The sequence below is a fragment of the Oncorhynchus tshawytscha genome, unplaced genomic scaffold (genome assembly GCF_018296145.1).
Source record: "Oncorhynchus tshawytscha isolate Ot180627B unplaced genomic scaffold, Otsh_v2.0 Un_contig_3778_pilon_pilon, whole genome shotgun sequence".
Taxonomy (NCBI): domain Eukaryota; kingdom Metazoa; phylum Chordata; class Actinopteri; order Salmoniformes; family Salmonidae; genus Oncorhynchus; species Oncorhynchus tshawytscha.
Window position 1 is genome coordinate 44,315 of NW_024608735.1, and position 11,937 is coordinate 56,251.

Sequence of the window (11,937 nt, forward strand, 5' to 3'; positions counted from 1 at the left end):
CTGGAAAAGATACCCTGGTCTCAGAATGACTTCCCTGTCAAAATGAAGGTCAAAAAACAACAAGCCTTTCCTAACCTCCCCTGCCAACAGCTTACCACTAAACACCATCATTATGATCCAGTCCAGAGTGGACCTGTGTGCTCGGTGTAGGGTGACGGTAACGGGGAGGTTTTCAGTTAACCAGAGACGGAGAGCTGAAACGTAACGCTGGAATGTGCTCACTGGGCCACTTCACACTCCCTCTGAGACATGATATGATACCGGCACAGACATGGCTGGTCTTTCCTTACAGATGTCTCCGTCAGAACACAGCTAGAGTGTCCCAGACAGGGGGGTCAGAACACAGCTAGAGTGTCCCAGAATGGGGGGGGTCCAGATACAGCTAGAGTGTCCCAGACACAGACCACAGCTAGAGTGTCCCAGATGGGGGTTCCTTCAGAACACAGCTAGAGTGTCCCAGACAGGGGGTCCGTCAGAACACAGCTAGAGTGTCCCAGGGGGGGGGTCAGAACACAGCCAGAGTGTCCCAGACAGGGGGTCCGTCAGAACACAGCTAGAGTGTCCCAGATGGGGGTCCTTCAGAACACAGCTAAAGTGTCCCAGACAGGGGGGGTCTGTCAGAACACAGCTAGAGTGTCCCAGACGGGGGGGTCCGTCAGAACACAGCTAAAGTGGCCCAGACGGGGGGGGGGTCTGTCAGAACACAGCTAGAGTGTCCCAGACGGGGGTCCGTCAGAACACAGCTAAAGTGGCCCAGACGGGGGGTCTGTCAGAACACAGCTAGAGTGTCCCAGATGGGGGTCCTTCAGAACACAGCTAGAGTGTCCCAGACAGGGAGGGGGTTCCTTCAGAACAAAGATAGAGTGTCCCAGACAGAAGGGGGGGGTCCTTCAGAACACAGCTAGAGTGTCCCAGACAGAAGGGGGGTCTTTCAGAACACAGCTAGAGTGTCCCAGACAGAAGGGGGGTCTTTCAGAACACAGCTAGAGTGTCCCAGACAGAAGGGGGGTCTTTCAGAACACAGCTAGAGTGTCCCAGACAGAAGGGGGGTCTTTCAGAACACAGCTAGAGTGTCCCAGACAGAAGGGGGGGGGTCTTTCAGAACACAGCTAGAGTGTCCCAGACAGCAGGTGTCTTCCCATCTGGGTCCCCAGGACCAAGTTTAGGAAACACTGGGCTAGAGCGTATCAGGAGGAAGCAGCTGTGTTGTGTAGTCACCTGATTATAATAACCTGGTTCTGTTTGGCATCCATCATTTTGGTGTAGGAGACGTTTGCTATGGCAAACAGGTGTCTGAGGAGGACCACAGAATGGACACAAAGATAAAACATTAGCATGAATAACACATCATTTAGCACACAATACACCAATAATACACACAATACACCAATAACACACAATACACCAATAACACACAATACACCAATAACACACACAATACACCAATAACACACACAATACACCAATAACACACAATACACCAATAACACACACTATACACCAATAACACACACAATACACCAATAACACACAATACACCAATAATACACACAATACACCAATAACACACACAATACACCAATAACACACAATACACCAATAACACACACTATACACCAATAACACACACAATACACCAATAATACACACTATACACCAATAACACACAATACACCAATAATACACACAATACACCAATAATACACACTATACACCAATAACACACACTATACACCAATAACACACACAATACACCAATAACACACACAATACACCAAAAACAAACACAATACACCAATAACACACAATACACCAATAATACACACAGTACACCAATAACACACACAGTACACCAATAATACACACAGTACACCAATAATACACACAATACACCAATAATACACATAATACACCAATAATACACACAATACACCAATAACACACAATACACCAATAACACACACTATACACCAATAACACACCACTAATACACACAATACACCAAAAGCAAACACAATACACCAATAATACACCAATAACACACAGTACACCAATAATACACACAATACACCAATAATACACACAGTACACCAATAATACACACAATACACCAATAATACACACAATACACCAATAATACACACAATACACCAATAATACACAAAATACACCAAAAGCAAACACAATACACCAATAACACACACAATACACCAATAATACACAATACACCAATAACACACCAATAATACACCAATAACACACCAATAATACACCAATAACACACCACTAATACACACAATACACCAATAACACACAATACACCAATAACACACAATACACCAATAACACACAATACACCAATAACACACAATACACCAATAACACACCAATAACACACCAATAACACACAATACACCAATAACACACCAATAACACACAATACACCAATAACACACCAATAACACACCAATAACACACCAATAACACACCAATAACACACCAATAACACACCAATAACACACAATACACCAATAACACACCACTAATACACACAATACACCAATACACACAATACACCAATAACACACCAATAACACACAATACACCAATAACACACAATACACCAATACCACACCAATAATACACCAATACCACACCAATAATACACCAATAATACACCAATAACACACCACTAATACACACAATACACCAACAACACACACACACACGCCACATTGCATTAACACATACACACATAGACACAAAACACACACACACACACACACACACACACATACACTTCTAACAAACAGACACGCATCACAACAACACAGGAACAGGAAGTGTTCTTACGGAGGGTTCTCTCCCAGAGCGGTTCCCTTGTGCTTCAGCACCATGTCAGTTCCGTACATGTTGAACATCCTATAGGGGTTCACCGAGACCAGGATACTACCTATATATGTCTAGAGACAGAGAAATACATGTTGACCAGGATACTACCTATATATGTCTAGAGACAGAGAGATACATGTTGACCAGGATACTACCTATATATGTCTAGAGACAGAGAGATACATGTTGACCAGGATACTACCTATATATGTCTAGAGGGTTCACTGAGACCAGGATACTACCTATATATGTCTAGAGACAGAGAGATACATGTTGACCAGGATACTACCTATATATGTCTAGAGACAGGAGATACATGAGACCAGGATACTACCTATATATGTCTAGAGACAGAGAGATACATGTTGACCAGGATACTACCTATATATGTCTAGAGACAGAGAGATACATGTTGACCAGGATACTACCTATATATGTCTAGAGACAGAGAGATACATGTTGACCAGGATACTACCTATATATGTCTAGAGACAGAGAGATACATGTTGACCAGGATACTACCTATATATGTCTAGAGACAGAGGTTCACATGTTGACCAGGATACTACCTATATATGTCTAGAGACAGAGAGATACATGTTGACCAGGATACTACCTATATATGTCTAGAGGGTTCACTGAGACCAGGATACTACCTATATATGTTTAGAGACAGAGAGATACATGTTGACCAGGATACTACCTATATATGTCTAGAGACAGAGAGATACATGTTGACCAGGATACTACCTATATATGTCTAGAGACAGAGAGATACATGTTGACCAGGATACTACCTATATATGTCTAGAGAGAGGTACATGTTGACCAGGATACTACCTATATATGTCTAGAGACAGAGAGATACATGTTGACCAGGATACTACCTATATATGTCTAGAGGGTTCACTGAGACCAGGATACTACCTATATATGTTTAGAGACAGAGAGATACATGTTGACCAGGATACTACCTATATATGTCTAGAGACAGAGAGGTACATGTTGACCAGGATACTACCTATATATGTCTAGAGACAGAGAGATACATGTTGACCAGGATACTACCTATATATGTCTAGAGGGTTCACTGAGACCAGGATACTACCTATATATGTTTAGAGACAGAGAGATACATGTTGACCAGGATACTACCTATATATGTCTAGAGACAGGGTTCACTGTTGACCAGGATACTACCTATATATGTTTAGAGACAGAGAGATACATGTTGACCAGGATACTACCTATATATGTCTAGAGACAGAGAGGTACATGTTGACCAGGATACTACCTATATATGTCTAGAGACAGAGAGATACATGTTGACCAGGATACTACCTATATATGTCTAGAGGGTTCACTGAGACCAGGATACTACCTATATATGTCTAGAGACAGAGAGATACATGTTGACCAGGATACTACCTATATATGTCTAGAGACAGAGAGATACATGTTGACCAGGATACTACCTATATATGTCTAGAGACAGAGAGATACATGTTGACCAGGATACTACCTATATATGTCTAGAGACAGAGAGATACATGTTGACCAGGATACTACCTATATATGTTTAGAGACAGAGAGATACATGTTGACCAGGATACTACCTATATATGTCTAGAGGGTTCACTGAGACCAGGATACTACCTATATATGTCTAGAGACAGAGAGATACATGTTGACCAGGATACTACCTATATATGTCTAGAGACAGAGAGATACATGTTGACCAGGATACTACCTATATATGTCTAGAGACAGAGAGATACATGTTGACCAGGATACTACCTATATATGTCTAGAGACAGAGAGGATACATGTTACATCCTAGAGACAGAGGTACACTGAGACCAGGATACTACCTATATATGTCTAGAGAGGGTTCACTGAGACCAGGATACTACCTATATATGTTTAGATACAGAGAGGTACATGTTGACCAGGATACTACCTATATATGTCTAGAGACAGAGAGATACATGTTGACCAGGATACTACCTATATATGTCTAGAGACAGAGAGATACATGTTGACCAGGATACTACCTATATATGTTTAGAGACAGAGAGATACATGTTGACCAGGATACTACCTATATATGTCTAGAGACAGAGAGATACATGTTGACCAGGATACTACCTATATATGTCTAGAGGGTTCACTGAGACCAGGATACTACCTATATATGTCTAGAGACAGAGAGATACATGTTGACCAGGATACTACCTATATATGTCTAGAGGGTTCACTGAGACCAGGATACTTCCTATATATGACTAGAGACAGAGAGATACATGTTGAACATCTTATAGGGGTTCACTGAGGCTAGAGAGAAGGCCAGCATCCCAGAGTCGCCTCTTCACTGTTGACGTTGAGACTAGTGTTTTGCGGGTACTATTTAATGAAGCTGCCAGCTGAGGACTTGTGAGGCCTCTGTTTCTCAAACTAGACACTCTAATGTACTTGTCCTCTTGCTCAGTTGTGCACCGCGGCCTCCCACTCCTCTTTCTATTCTGGTCAGGGCCAGTTTGATCTGTTCTGTGAAGGGAGTAGTACACAGCGTTGTACGAGATCTTCGGTTTCTTGGCAATTTCTCGCATGGAGTAGCCTTCATTTCTCAGAACAAGAATAGACTGACGGGTTTCAGAAGAAAGGTCTTTGTTTCTGGCCATTTTGAGCCTGTAATCGAACCCACAAATGCTGATGCTCCAGATACTCAATTAGTCTACAGAAGGCCAGTTTCATTGCTTCTTTAATCAGGACAACAGTTTTCAGCTGTGCTAACATAATCGCAAAAGGGTTTTGTAATGATCAACTAGCCTTTATAAAATGATAAAAGTGGATTAGCCAACACAACGTGTCATTGGAACACAGGAGTGATGGTTGCTGATAATGGGCCTCTGTACACCTATGTAGATATTCTATAAAAAATCATCCGTTTCCAGCTACAACAGTCATTTACAACATTAACAATGTCTACAGTGTATTTCTGATCAATTCTTTCTAAAACGAGGACATTTCTAAGTGACCCCAAACTTTTGAACAGTGGTGTATGTCTGAGACAGGGGAAAGACGTTACACACACAGTGGTATAAAGTACTTCAGTAAAAACATCCCTACTGCCTCTGATCAAGAGAACATCCCTGGTCATCCCTACTGCCTCTGGTAAAAAACATCCCTACTGCCTCTGATCAAGAGAACATCCCTGGTCATCCCTACTGCCTCTGGTCAAGAGAACACCCTATTGCCTCTGGTCAAGAGAACACCCCTACTGCCTCTGATCAAGAGAACATCCCTGGTCATCCCTACTGCCTCTGGTCAAGAGAACACCCCTACTGCCTCTGATCAAGAGAACATCCCTGGTCATCCCTACTGCCTCTGGTCAAGAGAACACCCCTACTGCCTCTGATCAAGAGAACATCCCTGGTCATCCCTACTGCCTCTGGTCAAGAGAAGGCCCCTCATTGCCTCTGATCAAGAGAACATCCCTGGTCATCCCTACTGCCTCTGGTAAGAGAACAACTAGCCTGCCTCTGATCAAGAGAACATCCCTGGTCATCCCTACTGCCTCTGGTCAAGAGAACACCCCTACTGCCTCTGATCAAGAGAACATCCCTGGTCATCCCTTCTGCCTCTGATCAAGAGAACATCCCTGGTCATCCCTACTGCCTCTGGTCAAGAGAACAATGTCTACTGCCTCTGATCAAGAGAACACCCCTGGTCATCCCTACTGCCTCTGGTCAAGAGAACACCCCTACTGCCTCTGATCAAGAGAACATCCCTGGTCATCCCTACTGCCTCTGGTCAAGAAAACATCCCTACTGCCTCTGATCAAGAGAACATCCCTGGTCATTCCTACTGCCTCTGGTCAAGAAAACATCCCTACTGCCTCTGATCAAGAGAACATCCCTGGTCATTCCTACTGCCTCTGATCAAGAGAACATCCCTGGTCACCCCTACTGCCTCTGATCAAGAGAACATCCCTACTGCCTCTGATCAAGAGAACATCCCTGGTCACCCCTACTGCCTCTGGTCAAGAGAACATCCCTGGTCACCCCTACTGCCTCTGGTCAAATCAAATCAAATCAAATTTTATTTGTCAAATACACATGGATAGCAGATGTTAATGCGAGTGTAGCGAAATGCTTGCGCTTCTAGTTCCGACAATGCAGTAATAACGAACAAGTAATCTAACTAACAATTCCAAAAAAAAAAAACTACTGTCTTATACACAGTGTAAGGGGATAAAGAATATGTACATAAGGATATATGAATGAGTGATGGTACAGAGCAGCATAGGCAAGATACAGTAGATGATATCGAGTACAGTATATACATATGAGATGAGTAGGTAAACAAAGTGGCATAGTTAAAGTGGCTAGTGATACATGTATTACATAAGGATGCAGTCGATGATATAGAGTACAGTATATACGGATGCATATGAGATGAATAATGTAGGGTAAGTAACATTATATAAGGTAGCATTGTTTAAAGTGGCTAGTGATATATTTACATCATTTCCCATCAATTCCCATTATTAAAGTGGCTGGGGTTGAATCAGTGTCATTGACAGTATGTTGGCAGCAGCCACTCAATGTTAGTGGTGGCTGTTTAACAGTCTGATGGCCTTGAGATAGAAGCTGTTTTTCATTCTCTCGGTCCCAGCTTTGATGCACCTGTACTGACCTCGCCTTCTGGATGACAGCGGGGTGAACAGGCAGTGGCTCGGGTGGTTGATGTCCTTGATGATCTTTATGGCCTTCCTGTAGCATCGGGTGGTGTAGGTGTCCTGGAGGGCAGGTAGTTTTGCCCCCGGTGATGCGTTGTGAAGACCTCACTACCCTCTGGAGAGCCTTACGGTTGAGGGCGGTGCAGTTGCCATACCAGGCGGTGATACAGCCCGCCAGGATGCTCTCGATTGTGCATCTGTAGAAGTTTGTGAGTGCTTTTGGTGACAAGCCAAATTTCTTCAGCCTCCTGAGGTTGAAGAGGTGCTGCTGCGCCTTCTTCACGATGCTGTCTGTGTGAGTGGACCAATTCAGTTTGTCTGTGATGTGTATGCCGAGGAACTTAAAACTTGCTACCCTCTCCACTACTGTTCCATCGATGTGGATCGGGGGGTGTTCCCTCTGCTGTTTCCTGAAGTCCACAATCATCTCCTTAGTTTTGTTGACGTTGAGTGTGAGGTTATTTTCCTGACACCACACTCCGAGGGCCCTCACCTCCTCCCTGTAGGCCGTCTCGTCGTTGTTGGTAATCAAGCCTACCACTGTTGTGTCGTCCGCGAACTTGATGATTGAGTTGGAGCGTGCATGGCCACGCAGTCGTGGGTGAACAGGGAGTACAGGAGAGGGCTCAGAACGCACCCTTGTGGGGCCCCAGTGTTGAGGATCAGCGGGGAGGAGATGTTGTTGCCTACCCTCACCACCTGGGGCAGCCCGTCAGGAAGTCCAGTACCCAGTTGCACAGGGCGGGGTCGAGACCCAGGGTCTCGAGCTTGATGACGAGCTTGGAGGGTACTATGGTGTTGAATGCCGAGCTGTAGTCGATGAACAGCATTCTCACATAGGTATTCCTCTTGTCCAGATGGGTTAGGGCAGTGTGCAGTGTGGTTGAGATTGCATCGTCTGTGGACCTATTTGGGCGGTAAGCAAATTGGAGTGGGTCTAGGGTGTCAGGTAGGGTGGAGGTGATATGGCCCTTGACTAGTCTCTCAAAGCACTTCATGATGACGGATGTGAGTGCTACGGGGCGGTAGTCGTTTAGCTCAGTTACCTTAGCTTTCTTGGGAACAGGAACAATGGTGGCCCTCTTGAAGCATGTGGGAACAGCAGACTGGTATAGGGATTGATTGAATATGTCCGTAAACACACCGGCCAGCTGGTCTGCGCATGCTCTGAGGGCGCGGCTGGGGATGCCGTCTGGGCCTGCAGCCTTGCGAGGGTTAACACGTTTAAATGTCTTACTCACCTCGGCTGCAGTGAAGGAGAGACCGCATGTTTTCGTTGCAGGCCGTGTCAGTGGCACTGTATTGTCCTCAAAGCGGGCAAAAAAGTTATTTAGTCTGCCTGGGAGCAAGACATCCTGGTCCGTGACTGGGCTGGATTTCTTCCTGTAGTCCGTGATTGACTGTAGACCTTGCCACATGCCTCTTGTGTCTGAGCCGTTGAATTGAGATTCTACTTTGTCTCTGTACTTGCGCTTAGCTTGTTTGATAGCCTTGCGGAGGGAATAGCTGCACTGTTTGTATTCGGTCATGTTTCCAGACACCTTGCCCTGATTAAAAGCAGTGGTTCGCGCTTTCAGTTTCACACGAATGCTGCCATCAATCCACGGTTTCTGGTTAGGGAATGTTTTAATCGTTGCTATGGGAACGACATCTTCAACGCACGTTCTAATGAACTCGCACACCGAATCAGCGTATTCGTCAATATTGTTATCTGACGCAATACGAAACATCTCCCAGTCCACGTGATGGAAGCAGTCTTGGAGTGTGGAGTCAGCTTGGTCGGACCAGCGTTGGACAGACCTCAGCGTGGGAGCCTCTTGTTTTAGTTTCTGTCTGTAGGCAGGGATCAACAAAATGGAGCCGTGGTCAGCTTTTCCGAAAGGGGGGGGGGGTAGGGCCTTATATGCGTCGCGGAAGTTAGAGTAACAATGATCCAAGGTCTTTCCACCCTGGTTGCGCAATCGATATGCTGATAAAATTTAGGAGTCTTGTTTTCAGATTAGCCTTGTTAAAATCCCCAGCTACAATGAATGCAGCCTCCGGATAAATCGTTTCCAGTTTGCAGAGAGTTAAATAAAGTTCGTTCAGAGCCATCGATGTGTCTGCTTGGGGGGGATATATACGGCTGTGATTATAATCGAAGAGAATTCTCTTGGTAGATAATGCGGTCTACATTTGATTGTGAGGAATTCTAAATCAGGTGAACAGAAGGATTTGAGTTCCTGTATGTTTCCTTCTTGACCATGTCAAGAGAACATCCCTACTGCCTCTGGTCAAGAGAACATCCCTGGTCATCCCTACTGCCTCTGATCAAGAGAACATCCCTGGTCACCCCTACTGCCTCTGGTCAAGAGAAGACCCCTACTGCCTCTGATCTGGAGGACTCACTAAACAGAAAACATCCCTGGTCATCCCTACTGCCTCTGATCAAGAGAACATCCCTACTGCTTCTGATCAAGAGAACATCCCTGGTCATCCCTACTGCCTCTGATCAAGAGAACATCCCTGGTCATCCCTACTGCCTCTGATCAAGAGAACATCCCTGGTCATTATCCCTACTGCCTCTGATCAAGAGAACATCCCTGGTCATTCCTACTGCCTCTGATCAAGAGAGAACATCCCTGGTCATTCATACTGCCTCTGATCAAGAGAACATCCCTACTGCCTCTGATCAAGAGAACATCCCTGGTCATCCCTACTGCCTCTGATCAAGAGAACATCCCTACTGCCTCTGATCAAGAGAACATCCCTGGTCATCCCTACTGCCTCTGATCAAGAGAACATCCTGGTCATCCCTACTGCCTCTGATCAAGAGAACACCCCTACTGCCTCTGATCAAGAGAACATCCCTACTGCCTCTGATCAAGAGAACATCCCTACTGCCTCTGGTCAAGAGAACATCCCTACTGCCTCTGATCAAGAGAACATCCCTACTGCCTCTGATCAAGAGAACATCCCTACTGCCTCTGATCAAGAGAACATCCCTACTGCCTCTGATCAAGAGAACATCCCTACTGCCTCTGATCAAGAGAACATCCCTGGTCAACCCTACTGCCTCTGATCAAGAGAACATCCCTACTGCCTCTGATCAAGAGAACATCCCTGGTCAACCCTACTGCCTCTGATCAGGAGAACATCCCTGGTCAACCCTACTGCCTCTGATCAAGAGAACATCCCTGGTCATCACTACTGCCTCTGATCAAGAGAACATCCCCGGGTCATTCCTACTGCCTCTGATCTGGCAGACTCACTAAACACACATGCTTGGTTTGTAAATGATGTCTGAGTTTTGGAGTGCCCCTGGCTATCCGTAAATAAATACAAAACAATATGCTGCCGTCTGGTTTACTTCATAAAAGGAATTTCAAATTATTTATACTTTTACTTTTGATACTTTAGTATATTTAAAACCAAATACTTTTAGACTTTTACTAAAGTAGTATTTTACTGGGTGACTTTCACTTTAATTTGAGACATTTTCTATTAAGGTATCTATACTTTTACTCAAGTATGAGAATTGGGTAGTTTTTCCACCCCTGTACACACACACACACACACACACACATTCCACTAATAACACACACAACAGGATCCTAGCTATACGTCTGTACAGGGGATAGAGGGACATGTGTGAATGTTATTAGTTTATCAGGTAATGGGCGTACAGTGTCCAGTGTGTTGTTAGTAAACTCACATAGATGATCTCTCTCTCAAACCTCTTCTTCAGGTTGAGCAGCACAGATCCCTCAGACAGCTCCCTGGAACAACAGACACAGAAGCACACAGACCAGCTGAAATAGCAGCTTCCACATCCTTTAAATAAGGCTGTTGTGTTGTGTTGTGTTCTCACTCCAGCTGCGTCATGTCCTCTACTCCGTCTTCCTCTGGCTGCTCCCGGTAGACCATGCTGGGCAGGCTGCGGATGGAGTACATCTACACACAGACACACCGTTGAGTTCATCTACCGACATTCACAAGACATCGCATCCAGTACCACTTATCATTCTGGTATTACCTTATCGTACCAGTATTGCCTTATCGTACCAGTATTACCTTATCGTACCAGTATTACCTTATCGTACCAGTATTCCCAGTATTACCTTATCGTACCGGTATTACCTTACCGTACCAGTATTACCTTATCGTACCATTATTGCCTTATCGTACCGGTATTACCTTATCGTACCAGTATTACCAGTATTACCTTATCGTACCAGTATTACCTTATCGCACCGGTATTACCTTATCGTACCAGTATTACCTTATCGTGCCAGTATTACCTTATCGTACCAGTATTACCTTAT

At 44.7% G+C, this 11,937-nt stretch overlaps 1 pseudogene; it reads right to left on the minus strand.

The window, feature by feature from the left end:
- The window catches only part of LOC112240288, a 51,023-nt pseudogene extending 39,388 nt beyond the window's left edge, over positions 1-11,635 (minus strand).
- Between the last annotated feature and the right edge of the window lie 302 nt (positions 11,636-11,937).